The sequence below is a fragment of the Tursiops truncatus genome, chromosome 2 (genome assembly GCF_011762595.2).
Source record: "Tursiops truncatus isolate mTurTru1 chromosome 2, mTurTru1.mat.Y, whole genome shotgun sequence".
Classification (NCBI taxonomy): Eukaryota; Metazoa; Chordata; class Mammalia; order Artiodactyla; family Delphinidae; genus Tursiops; species Tursiops truncatus.
In genome coordinates, this window is record NC_047035.1 from 66,964,328 (window position 1) to 66,976,900 (window position 12,573).

A 12,573-nucleotide genomic window follows, 5' to 3' on the forward strand; every position below is an offset into this window, starting at 1 on the left:
CAGGGTGGAGAGGGCTTACAGACAGGGCATGGGCACAGGGTTTGGGAGCAGGGATAAGGAAAGAGAAGGAGGGGCTTGTGGGGGCTAATTTTGGGGTTTCAGAACCTTAGTGGGATAAGGGCAGCATCCTCCAAAGGGAGAGATGGCAGCAATGGGTGATTGCTTAAATATAGGAGAGGTGTTCAAACAAGTAAATATCTCAAAGATAATAGGATCCATCATTCTCTCTGTAGGAGAAAGGAGTTACAAATGTGGACGGGAAGAAACTAGAATAAACTGTTTGATGCTGGATTGGAGGTTTTACTGTGAACATGTGGTTTTTCAACATACATAGTTAAAGAAATCTAGCTATAAATGTGTATATGTGTGAGTATACATATATAGATGCACTGTATATGTGTATGAATGTACAAATATTCCTTAGCTACAAACCCTAAGACAGCCTGAACAGTGATACCTCAGTAGTAGTGAGCATGCCTCATGCTTCTAAATTCCATTCTTGGGGATGTTCCTGGTGGCTCAGTGGTTAAGAATTAGCCTGCCAATTCAGGGGACATGGGTTCGAGCCCTGGTCTGGGAAGATCCCACGTGCTGCAGAGCAACAAAGCCCATGCACCACAACTACTGAGCCTGCGCTCTAGAGCCTGCGAGCCACAACTACTGACCCCGTGTGCCACAACTACTGAAGCCTGCGTGCCTAGAGCCTGTGTTCCGCAACAAGAGAAGCCACCGCAATGAGAAGCCCGTGCACCGCAATGAAGAGTAGCCCCCGCTCGCCACAACTAGAGAAAGCCCGTGCGCAGCAACGAAGACCCAATGCAGCCAAACATAAATAAATAAATAAACAAACAAACTAACTAAATACCATTCTCCACTCAAAGGAACCAGGACTCCTGGATAAATGGCTGCATCCAGGTGCCAGAAAGTAAAGGAGTACTCAAAGAATGATGGAGGTGTGTCAAAAGGGCACAGAATAGTAAAATGTTAATGAATAATATGGATGGTGGGATATATGTTATATAAAACTCTTTCCAGTTTTCTGTATTTAAAAAATGTTTTACAATAATACATTGTGAAAGGATTTAAAACACACAAAGACACAGAAGCCAGCATGAATGGGTGAATCCCACTGACCAAAGTTGGGACAATTTGAACTCCAAAATAAACAATGATAAATTATAACACATTTAATAAAATAGTAAACTCTGAATTCATACTGATAGAAATAAATTAATTGAAAGTTTGATGAGAAACAAAAAAATGTACATAGTTTCAAAGAATTTCCCCCACAAAATACTTCCTAATTACAAAGAGGAAAAAAGTAACTACTGGAGAAGCCTGGCAGACACTACCTTATTGAAATAAACACCCGTAATCAGACATTAAAATCATGTGCCACCTCACAGGATGCAATGAGAACAGAGCATCACTTCTCTGAGAGTCCTATCAAAGACATCTACCCTGAATCTAATCATGAGTAAGCATCAGACAGATGCAAAGTGAAGGCCATTCTGTAGAGTAATTGGCCAGGAATCTTCACAAGTATCAAGGATATGAAAGTCAAAGAAAGACCAAGGAAGTGTTCCAGATTGAAGGTGACTAAAGATACGTGACAAGTAAGTACAGTGCTTGATCCTGAACTGAATCCTTTCATCATAAAGAGCATTATTGGGACAACTGGCAAAATGTAATGTATCACATAAAGATTTTGATTTTGATAGTTATATTGTGATTATGTAATAGAGGTGCTTATTAGTAGAACTACACACTAAAGTATTTAGGGACAATGTGGCATTGTGTCAGCAACTTAGATCACAAATGGTTCAGGAAAGAAAAGTGTTTTCTGTACTATACTTGCAACATTTCTGTAAGCTTGTGCTTGTTTCAAAATAAAAATTGAAAAATTACGTTCAAAATGCCGAGTATACTAGAAAAACGCACTTGACTTGGGGCCAAGAGGTTGTTAATCCCAGTTCCGCCAGTGACTGGGTGTGTGACCTTGAGCAAGCTACTTTACGTCAGGCCCCAGAGTTTCGGGCTGTAGGACACAAGGCTCTCTAAGGCCCCTTCCCAGTCTAGCATTCCACCACCTACACCCACGGCACTCCCTGCCTGAATTTCTACAGTCTCCAGTTGTGTCTTAGACTTAAGATGCCCCAAGGATTCTGGGTAGCGTCGAAAACAAACAAAAATGGGTGTGGCCAAGCTCTCCAGACTTCAAAGACGCTGACCTGGCCTCAATCTAGGCCACAGTCTCCGCCATCGCTCTTTCGGAGGTGGAGCAGTCACGCCTGCCAGTGTGGGCGCTCGATAGCTCGGCGGCCGGCTGGCGGGGCTTCGGCGCGGTACGGGGCGCGTTCCCAATCGCTGGCTCCCGCCGCACTCCAGGCTCCGAGCTTTCAGTCCCGCCCCGCGCGTGCCCCTCCCGCCGTCGCTACGGCCTGCGAGTCTCCGCGCTGTGGGTCCGATAACTTGGCGAGGCTGGGACGGTCGCTGAGTCGTGGTCGTGGCGGACCCCGGGAGCGAGCAGTCGGGAATCCCCGCGGTGGAGGCGGCTCCCGGCGCGAGGGGGTGGTGTCCTTGCTGCCTGCTGGCTGCGAAGAACCACACACCGGGGCCTGCACTGTAAGTTGAGCGGCTTGAGGGTCCCCGGGGTGGTCGCGGCAGCGAAGCGGTGGAGGAAGCTGGGACCCGGGGAGCAGGAACGGGACGAGGGATTAGGTGATTTGGCCGAAGGGGCCGGAGCCCGCCGAGAAGGGGCTGAAGTGCGGCGCGGGGATGGCAGAGTAGCCATGCACTCCGTCCTTCCTCTTGGGCTCCGGGGAAGTCTGGTTTCCCCCGTGCACAACAGGTAGGCGTGGACTCTGGCCGCCGGCGGGAGCCCCCAGGCTTGCGGGGAAGGTCGGAAGGTCGGAGCCCGCTTCGCCGGCGCGCCACTCCCCGGACCCGCCCTGGCGGCGCCCGCCGCGCCGGGGGTTGGCCGGGAGCGGGGCCCCAACCCGAGCTTCGGGAGAGGTTCTCCGAACGCCCGCGCGCAACCCTGGAGGCGCGTTTCCGGGAGCAGTGGAGTGGATTATGGATAGTGCCTTCTTGCAAGGAAAGTAAGCCTTTGCCGGGGTAGCATTTGCTTAGTACGAGGAAGCACTTCTTCTTACCCTACTTTCGGCCAGCACAGTGTCATTTCAAGGGATTATAAAGTCTTTGGAAACTTTATGAAGCGCTTTACGGTATTTACTAGTCACAGTAATGTATACCTCCGATAAGGTAAGATGATTTTTGTAACTGTCAAGTCAGAGAATAGGTGTCAAGTGATTTGTGATCCTTTATTAAAGGTCATAGTTATACACTGTTTTTATGTGCAGTCATTTATTCAACAAATACTCAGCATCTTTTATGTGCAGGCTCAGCGCCCTTAAGGAAGTTAACAGCCTAGAGAAGACGTTAAAAGGGAAAAAAGGGGCCCATAAGTAGGGTTCAGAACTTTGTCAGAGAAAATATTCTGGTGAGATTATAGTGTAAGGAAAAAGTGTGCTTGGAGCTGGGATTAGGTGGATGGGGAAAGGAGAATTGCCCTGTTTCATTTTCAAACATTTTAGAAAGTATGTCTTGGAGAAAGTGGTTGTAGGTCAGCATTGAAGCCGAGATTTGTCTTACATTTTAATACCATAGATTTTTTCCCCTTTAATGAAATGGGTAAGCAGGCAGGGTTTATAACAAGAATAGTGACAGTTGGAAAAAGTACAGCTATTTTATATAGATAGTTATAGTATTGGAAGATTCCTAAACTGACGGGAGACCTGAATTTTAGCTTAAGCTCCTCCATTGCTGTTTACGGATCTTTGTTAACTTTTCTCTTCTTTTCTTTTTGTTTATCATTGTATCTGACTTAAGAACAGAAAATACATAATACAAAGTACCTTAAGATTTTTAGAAATTGCACTAATAATACGTTCTCTAAGGAAAAAATTTAAGAACTCTCGTCTTTAAGCAATACACCTATCTTCCTTTCTTCCATTCAGCTTTATTTCAAAAAGGGGATTGAGAGAGTTGATAACCTTTATGAGCTTTTCTTAATTATCTTTTGAATAAAGTAAAAGATTAAACTCTGGATTTGTTCAGGTCCCTTCATATTCTAAAATTCTTTTATTCTAAATCCTGATTAACCAGTTTAATGACATCGGCATTTTTTTAAAAAGGCTTTATTGACTCTTGTGTTTCATTAATTATCCATAGTATAGTTGATGGCTTTGAACAGCCCCTTCGTGGGACCTTAGTCCTCTCACATAAAAGCATTTCTGCATTTTAAGGAGACTGCAGAAACTGTTATTAAACTTCATTTAAGAAATGAATTAACTGAGGCCTAAGGAATTAGTAGAGACTTGTTTATGTCATTTAATTGAATCTTTTGTCTATTTGTAGTGTTAAATTCTTTGGGTTACACTAGGGGTCAGCAATTGACAGGCTGTGAGTCAAATCCAGCCTGCTGCCAGTTTTTATAGATAATGTACTGGAACATAACCACAGTCATCTATTTATGGCCGTTTATGTATTGTTTATGAGTAGTTGTGATAGAGACTGTGTGGTCCACACAGCCTAAAGTATTTACTCTCTGGTCCTTCACAGGAAAAAATTGCTGACCCTGGACTAGAACTCTGTAAACTCTTAATCACTGTATCTTTTGTGTGAGGAAGTAGGTTAAGTTCAGTTTTAATTCTTCATCTTTTTCATTATGTTAGGTGAACTACTGGATTCCATAAATGCTTCCACATCCTAGATGTGTAATGAGGGAAAAAGGTCATGCCTTTTCTGTTATATTTACCTAATAATTTTCAATTTCAGCAATCCTAGCCTTTTGGAAGGCTAGAGAAAGGGAAGGATTTTTACGTGTTTTCTAACAACTTTATAATTTTAGTTTTAATTTAGATCTGATGTGGAGATTTTTTTTCATTTAGTAAAGTCTCTTTTTAATATTTGTGTTTTTCACAAGTAACAGTAAGTTATTTTTACTCAGACTTTTTTTTTTTACCATGAATCTAGTGACATTGATTAAAAGATCAGACAGAAAATTATTGACAGTGTAACTGTGAGCATGAAGTCAAACGTATATATACAGTAAGACCCAAATTGGAAATTGGAACCGTCTAAACAGATACCCAACAGATTGAAACTGTAGCATGTATCCTGAATCATGTTAGGGTTTTTCTTTTAGTAGTAACAACTTAAAAGATAATTATTTCTAGAAAAGAAGCATAATATAGCCATATTAAAGTATTATGTTAGTGTTACCTGCCTAAGAAATTAGAGCTAATTATGTGACAGGAAAGAAGGAAAACTTGTATGAGGTGATATTTAAATATTTAAAGCAGAGTATATACTTTTGCTTATCTTAAAACCGTGGTATGGTTCTAACTTCACTAAATAAAATATTTTATATATGTACTTCTTTGTACTTATTTTCTAGATTATGCTTCTCTATGGATATACAACAGCATCTGTCTATATCCTTTTCTCTTGGGCTTGTAGATTTCTGTATGTTGAATATATGCATGTTTTTGTATATATATTCATAATAATACCTCACTTGTTCAATACATTTTTTATGTAAGTAAAATTATCAGGGCTTCCCTGGTGGCGCAGTGGTTGAGAGTCTGCCTGCCGATGCAGGGGACACGGGTTCGTGTCCCGGTCCGGGAAGATCCCACATGCCGCGGAGTGGCTGGGCCCGTGAGCCATGGCCACTGAGCCTGCGCATCCGGAGCCTGTGCTCCACAATGGGAGAGGCCACAACAGTGAGAGGCCCGCGTATCGCAAAAAAAAAAAAATTATCAGAAAATTGAAATTACCCATTGAAATGCACAAAAATTTTTTAAAGATATTTTGGGAGGAAATCTGCAAAGCAAAAAAACAAAAAAGATAAGAAAAGTATATGCAGGTATAAAATCCCGTAAACTTACAGAGTCCAAAAGGCTTTTTTCTTAACTCATTTGGCAGCAAAACATCACCTGAGCTGATATGAAGCTATTTATAGTCATTATTTATCCCACCTTTATGTGAATGTTTATCTTTTGCTGCAGAAATATCAGTGAGTTTGATTATGGAGTGCTGCCCCAGAGCAACTAGGGGTTAGAGGTAATAGATGGTATGTTCAGTGTATTACTTGGGTGGGCCATGATGGTGGCAGCCAGAAAGCAGAGGAATAATGGAGTTGTTCCAGGGAGCTGCACTTGGCAACGTTAAGAGCCTACTTAGGCATCTGGCAGGGAGTAGGAAGCAGTGTCTGCTGAAAAACAAGAACCCTCAGATAGGGCTCCAAGAGAGTCAGAGCTGTAGCTAAATTATAGACTAGGCATTTCATAAGATATGTTGTAAATTAGAAGTGGGAACCATGAGGAAAAGCCAAGATGTGAGACCATAGTGTGCATTAAGGGTGAATCTGTGAATGCTAACCAGCGTGCAAGAGCCATGAATAGTTAGAAGGGGAAAAAGGAGGGGATTCTATAGCAGGTGGACTCTAATGGCTGACTAGGAAATCCTACGTGGCAGATTTCATGAGCAGCAAAAACAGTGATATTTTGGAAAATTGAGCAAGGATTCCTGGCCTCTGATGAGCTGGGGGAATAATGGCATCTTGTGCACTTTGCTCTTGAACTAAGTATCCCCATATTGCCTGCTTTTTAAAATATCTGTATTAAATAGTATTTTGGTCACTTCCATCACTGATACCTGCCTGCTCTGACTTCTTCCTGCTCTCAATGAGTTTGCTTCTTCACTTTTAATATGGTGCTCTACTCCACCCTAACTAGAATCCAGATAACTGGATTATTAGTCTTGTCTAAACTAAACTAAGAATAAACTGGTGTTGAGAGACAAGAAACTTACGTCAGTAAAGGTCATGATCTTTGAAACAATTGCTGTATATCTTCTTTTTTTTAAACTTGTTTTGTTTTTTATTGTACTTCTTGTTACTGGATTCATAATTAGGTACCAAGTAGTGAGATTGCTAGATAGTGACTTTCAAATTGAGTGTGGTAGGAGATATTAGAGTAAAATTTCTCTTTTAAAATTTGCCTTCTGGAATTCCAAAGTGAAATCTTTCTTCCCAGGGGGAGGTGGAAGAGTTGGTTTGTGGAATAAAGAGTGATAAAAATTGTCAAGAATAGCCAGACTAACCTAACACTGTTAGTACTTATTGATTTACTGTCTAGATGGAAAGGGCCCTCTGGAAGTTGATGTCTCTAGTAGACCTCACACTTTATCAAAAAGCCTAAAAGTATTGGAGACCTAAGATGAGAGTGAAGTGATAAGAAAGAACAAAGTTATAAAGATTAGATGCTTCAGTGGGCATGGCAGTAACTGTCAGTAATAGCAGTGATTAGAGACTATATGAAGAGAATGTAGAAAGTAGTTGAAGGAACATGGACATTGAAACTAGACAGATGTAGGCGTTAATCTTTCTCCCACTTAAATAGCGTCTTCATGTTGGACAAATTGCTTAACTCATTATCCTCATCTGTAAAATGAGGATGATAATATCTGAGTCTCAGTGTTATGAAGATTAAATGAGATAGTGAATTAAAAGTTTCTAGTAAGTAAATCCTCAAGAAATGTTAGTTCCTGTTCCGTCATTTCCTTATTAGAGTTGGTTCCTGCTGCTCAGTTCCCCTCCCCCTCCACCCATACTTCCTTTTACCCTTCAAGGTTTTCTCTTTTGTAATCTGCAAGGAGAATTCCCAGGGCTGGACATCAAATGGGGCCCCTATTGGCAATCTCCTTCATCGAATGCAGCTTCTGCCATTCTTCTTGTCCCTAATGGTAATCTACAGCACTTTGGAAAAACAAGAAAGGAAGGCAAAGGAAATTGCATCCCTACTTCTGGCCCTTTCTTACCCCAACTTATAAATTTCTGTATAACTCCTGTTTCTTTCCTATTCCATCCTAGCTTCTCTGTCCTATAGGATGTGCTCCCCATCAGTTTTTGGAGTTGAGCGTATCTGCCTTTCCTATTGACTTGTATTATGCAGTGGTGAGAAGCAACATTCTTGCCATTTCTACCAAGTTTGCAGGAAATATTGTTTGAATCTTGGTACACTGAATGTATTTTCATTATATAGTAAAACAAGGTATTAGTGCTGTGCCTGGGGCATGATGCAAGTTAGATTTTTGTCATATGACAAAATGGATTAGGTTGACAACATGGATTAAGTTGATTTTATGGGAATTGTATTCAGAATCCAAAAATGAAATTTTAAAATTTATGGTGCAACAAGCCATTTTTAGATTGTTAAAATTATGAATAATACAGATTTTTATGTGAACTGATAAATCTTAAATATACTAGGTTAATTAAAACTATTTTTTTCTTTACTCATATTCCAGGAGTAGAAAAGATTCTGTTTATATTTAGAATTCTGAATGTTAGATAATTTGATCCAAAATATTAATCAGAAATGGCTACTTTTTAAATAAATTTATTATTTTTTAAAATTTTATTTATTTTTGGCTGCGTTGGGTCTTCGTTGCTGCATGTGGGCTTTCTCTAGTTGCGGCGAGCGGGGCCTACTCTTTGTTGTGGTGCGCAGGCTTCTCATTGCGGTGGCTTCTCTTGTTGTGGAGCATGGGCTCTAGGCACACAGGCGTCAGTAGTTTTGGCATGTGGGCTCTAGAGCGCAGGCTTAGTAGTTGTGGCGCATAGGCTTAGTTGCTCTGCAGCATGTGGGATCTTCCCGGACCAAGGCTCAAACCCGTGTCCCCTGTGTTGGCAGGTGGATTCTTCACCACTGCACTACCAGGGAAGTCCCAGAAATGGCTACTTTTAAGCAGAAGTGTGACATTGACTTGTTACGCATTCTTCTACTTCTTAAAAAATCCTATCACAGTATAAACGAAAGGGAATTTTAAATTTTTTGACTTACAATAGTCTTTAATGATTAGTATTTAAAGATTGTGTACTATAGAACACTGAGTTCATAGGGTTCCCAGCTGGGGAAAACAAGAAAAAGGTAAAGGTGGGGCAAAGGTTCATACTTAAAAGATGTTGAGAAACATCGAGTGCCATATATATACTGGGTGGGCCAAAAGGTTCATTCAGTTTTTTCTGTAAGATAGCTCTAGTAGCGCTTAGTTGTCTTTAACTTCATTTGAAACGATTTTGTTAGATTACATGTGAGAGCTGTCATATCTGCATGCATTTAAAAAAAGACTTATCAGGAATCCAGATTGCAAAAGAAGTAAAACTGTCACTGTTTGCAGATGACATGATACTATACTTGAAAATCCTAAAGATACCACCAGAAAACTACTAGAACTAACCAGTGAATTTGGTAAGGTTGCAGGATGCAAAATTAATGCACAGAAATCTCTGACATTCCTATACACCAACAACGAAAAATCAAAAAGAGAATTAAGGAAACACTCCCATTTACCATTGCAACAAAAAGAATAAAATACCAAGGAGTAAACTTGCCTAAGGAGGCAAAAGACTTGTACTCAGAAAACTATAAAACACTGATGAAAGGAATGAAAGATGACATAAATGGAGAAATATACCATGTTCTTGGATTGGAAGAATCAATATTTGAAGATGACTATACTACCCAAAGCAATCTGCAGATTCAGTGCAATCCCTATCAAACTACCAATGGCATTCTTCACAGAATTAGAACAAAAAATTTTACAATTCGTATGGAAACACAAAAGACCCCGAATAGCCAAAGCAATCTTGAGAAAGAAAAATGGTGTTGGGGGAATCAGGCTCCACGACTTCAAACTATACCAAAAAGCTACAGTAATCAAGATAGTATGGTACGGGCACAGAAACAGAAATATACATCAGCGGTACAGGATAGAATACCCAGGGATAAATCCACACACACATGGGTACCTAATTTACAACAAAGGAGGCAAGAGCATACAATGGAGAAAAGACAGCCTTTTCAGTAAGTGGTGCTGGGAAAACTGGACAGCTACATGTAAAAGAATGAAATTAGAACACTACCTAACACCATACACAAAAGTGAACTCCAAATGGATTAAAGACTTAAATGTAAGACCAAACACTATAAAACTCTTAGAGGAAACATAGAAAAAACACTCTTTGACATAAACCACAGCAAGATCTTTTTTGACCCACCTTCTAGAGTAACGGAAATAAAAACAAAAACAAATGGGACTTAATTAAAAGCTTCTGCACAGCAAAGGAAACCATAAACAAGACAAAAAGACAACCCTCAGATTGGGAGAAAATATTTGCAAATGAAACAACAAGGGATTAATCTCCAAAATATACAAACAGTTTATGGAGCTCAATATCAAAAAAACAAACAATGCAGTTAAAAAACGGGTGGAAGACCTAAATAGACATTTCACCAAGGAAGACATACAGACGGCCAAGAGGCACATGAAAAGATGCTTAACATCACTAATTATTAGAGAAATGCAAACCAGAACTACAATGAGGTATCACCTCACGCTGGTCAAAATGGCCATTATCAAAAAATATAGAAACAGTAAACGCTGGAAAGGGTGTGGTGAAAAGGGGACCCTCCTGCACTGTTGGTAGGAATGTAAATTGATACAACCACTATGGAAAACAGTATGGACGGTCTTTAAAAAACTAAAAATAGAACTACCACATGACCCAGCAATCCCACTACTGGGCATATATCCTGAGAAAACCGTAATTCAAAAAGAGTCATGTACCGCAGTGTTCATTGCAGCACTATTTACAATAGCCAGGACATGGAAGCAACCTAAATGTCCACTGACGGATGAATGGATAAAGAAGATGTGGCATATATATACAGTGGAATATTACTCAGCCATAAAAAGAAACACAATTGAGCTATTTGTAGTGGGGTGGATGGACCTAGAGTCTGTTATACAGAGTGAAGTAAGTCAGAAAGAGAAAAGCAAATACCGTATGCTAATGCATATATGTGGAATCTTAAAAAAATGGTACTGATGAACCGAGTTGCAGTCCAGGAATAAAGATGTAGACATAGAGAACGGACTTGAGGACACGGGGTGGGAGGGGGAAGCTGGGGCAAAGTGAGAGTAGCATCGACATATGTACACCACCGAATGTAAAATAGTTAGCTAGTGGGAAACAGCAGCATAGAACAGGGAGATTAGCTGGCTGCTTTCTGATGACCTAGAGGGGTGGGCTATGGAGGATCAGAGGGAGGCTCAAGAGGGAGGGGATATGGGGACATACGTATGCATATGGCTGATTCACTTTGTTGTACAACAGAAACTAACACGGTATTGTGAAGCAATTATACTCCAATAAAGATCTATTAAAAAATAATAAAAGACATCAAAATTGGTGAATTTTTGTACAGCCATTTTAATATTGAAGATGGAAGAAAAACATTTTTGGCATATTATGCTTTATTATTTCAGGAAAGGTAAAAACACAACTGAAACAGAAAAAAAGATTTGTGCAGTGTATGGAGAAGGCGCTGTGACTGATCGAACATGTCAGAAGTGGTTTGCGAAGTTTCATGCTGGAGATATCTTGCTGGATGATGCTCCACAGTCAGGTAGACCAGTTGAAGTTGCTAGTGATCAAATCGAGACATTAACTGAGAACCATCAACCTTATATGAGGTGGGAGATAGCCGACATACTCAAAATATCCAAATCAAGTGTTGAAAATCATTTGCACCATCTTGGTTATGTGAATCACTTTGATGTTTGGGTTCCACATAATTTAAGCCAAAAAAACCTTCTTGACCGTATTTCCATATGCGATTCTCTGCTGAAATGTAATGAAAACGTGCCGTTTTTAAAACAAATTGTGATGGGAGATGAAAAGTGGATACTGTACAACAATGTGGAACAGAAGAGATCGTGGGGCAAGCAAAGTGAACCACTACCAACTACACCAATGGCTGGTCTTCATCCAAAGAAGGTGATGTGTATATGGTGGGGTTGGGAGGGAGTGCTCTATTATGAGCTTCTTCTGTAAAACTAAACGATTAATTCTTACAAGTACTGCTCCCAATTAGACCAACTGAAAGCAGCACTCAACAGAAAGCATTCGGAGTTAGTCAACAGAAAACGCATCATCTTCCATCAGGATAACGCATGACCGCATGTTTCTTTGATGACCAGGCAAAAACTGTTACAGCTTGGCTGGGAAGTTCTGATTCATCTGCTGTATTCACCAGATATTGCACTTTCGGATTTCCATTGATTTCGGGCTTTGCAAAATTCTCTTATTGGAAAAAAATTCAGTTCCCTGGAAGACTGTAAAATGCACCTGGAACAGTTCTTTTCTCAAAAAGATAAAAAGTTTTGAGAAGATGGAATTATGAAGTTGCCTGAAAGATGGCAGAAGATAGTGGAACAAAAGGGTGAATACATTTTTCAATGAAGTTCTTGGTGAAAATGAAAAGTGTGTCTTTTATGTTTACTTAATAAACTGAAGGCACTTTTTTGCCCACCCTATATATATTTTATGTGTGTGTACACACACACACACACACACACACACACACACACACACGCTCCTGGCAATACGTAGTGCACATTACCATATTACATGTGTGGGGACCCTCTGTAGGAAGGAAA

At 40.4% G+C, this 12,573-nt stretch overlaps 1 protein-coding gene across 10 annotated transcripts in view; it reads left to right on the forward strand.

Moving 5' to 3' along the window:
* Window positions 1–2,489: 2,489 nt before the first annotated feature.
* Window positions 2,490–12,573, forward strand: part of HEATR5A (HEAT repeat containing 5A) — a 112,154-nt gene continuing 102,070 nt past the window's right edge. For 7 of the 10 annotated variants that reach the window (XM_033851202.2, XM_033851200.2, XM_033851206.2 and 4 more), the window contains exon 1: window positions 2,490–2,625. The gene's annotated coding sequence lies outside the window, so the exon portion shown is untranslated. Of the gene's footprint in view, window positions 2,626–3,106; window positions 3,265–12,573 lie in introns of those variants that run through there. The other 3 variants (XM_073800573.1, XM_033851204.2, XM_073800572.1) reach the window with 2 other exon arrangements.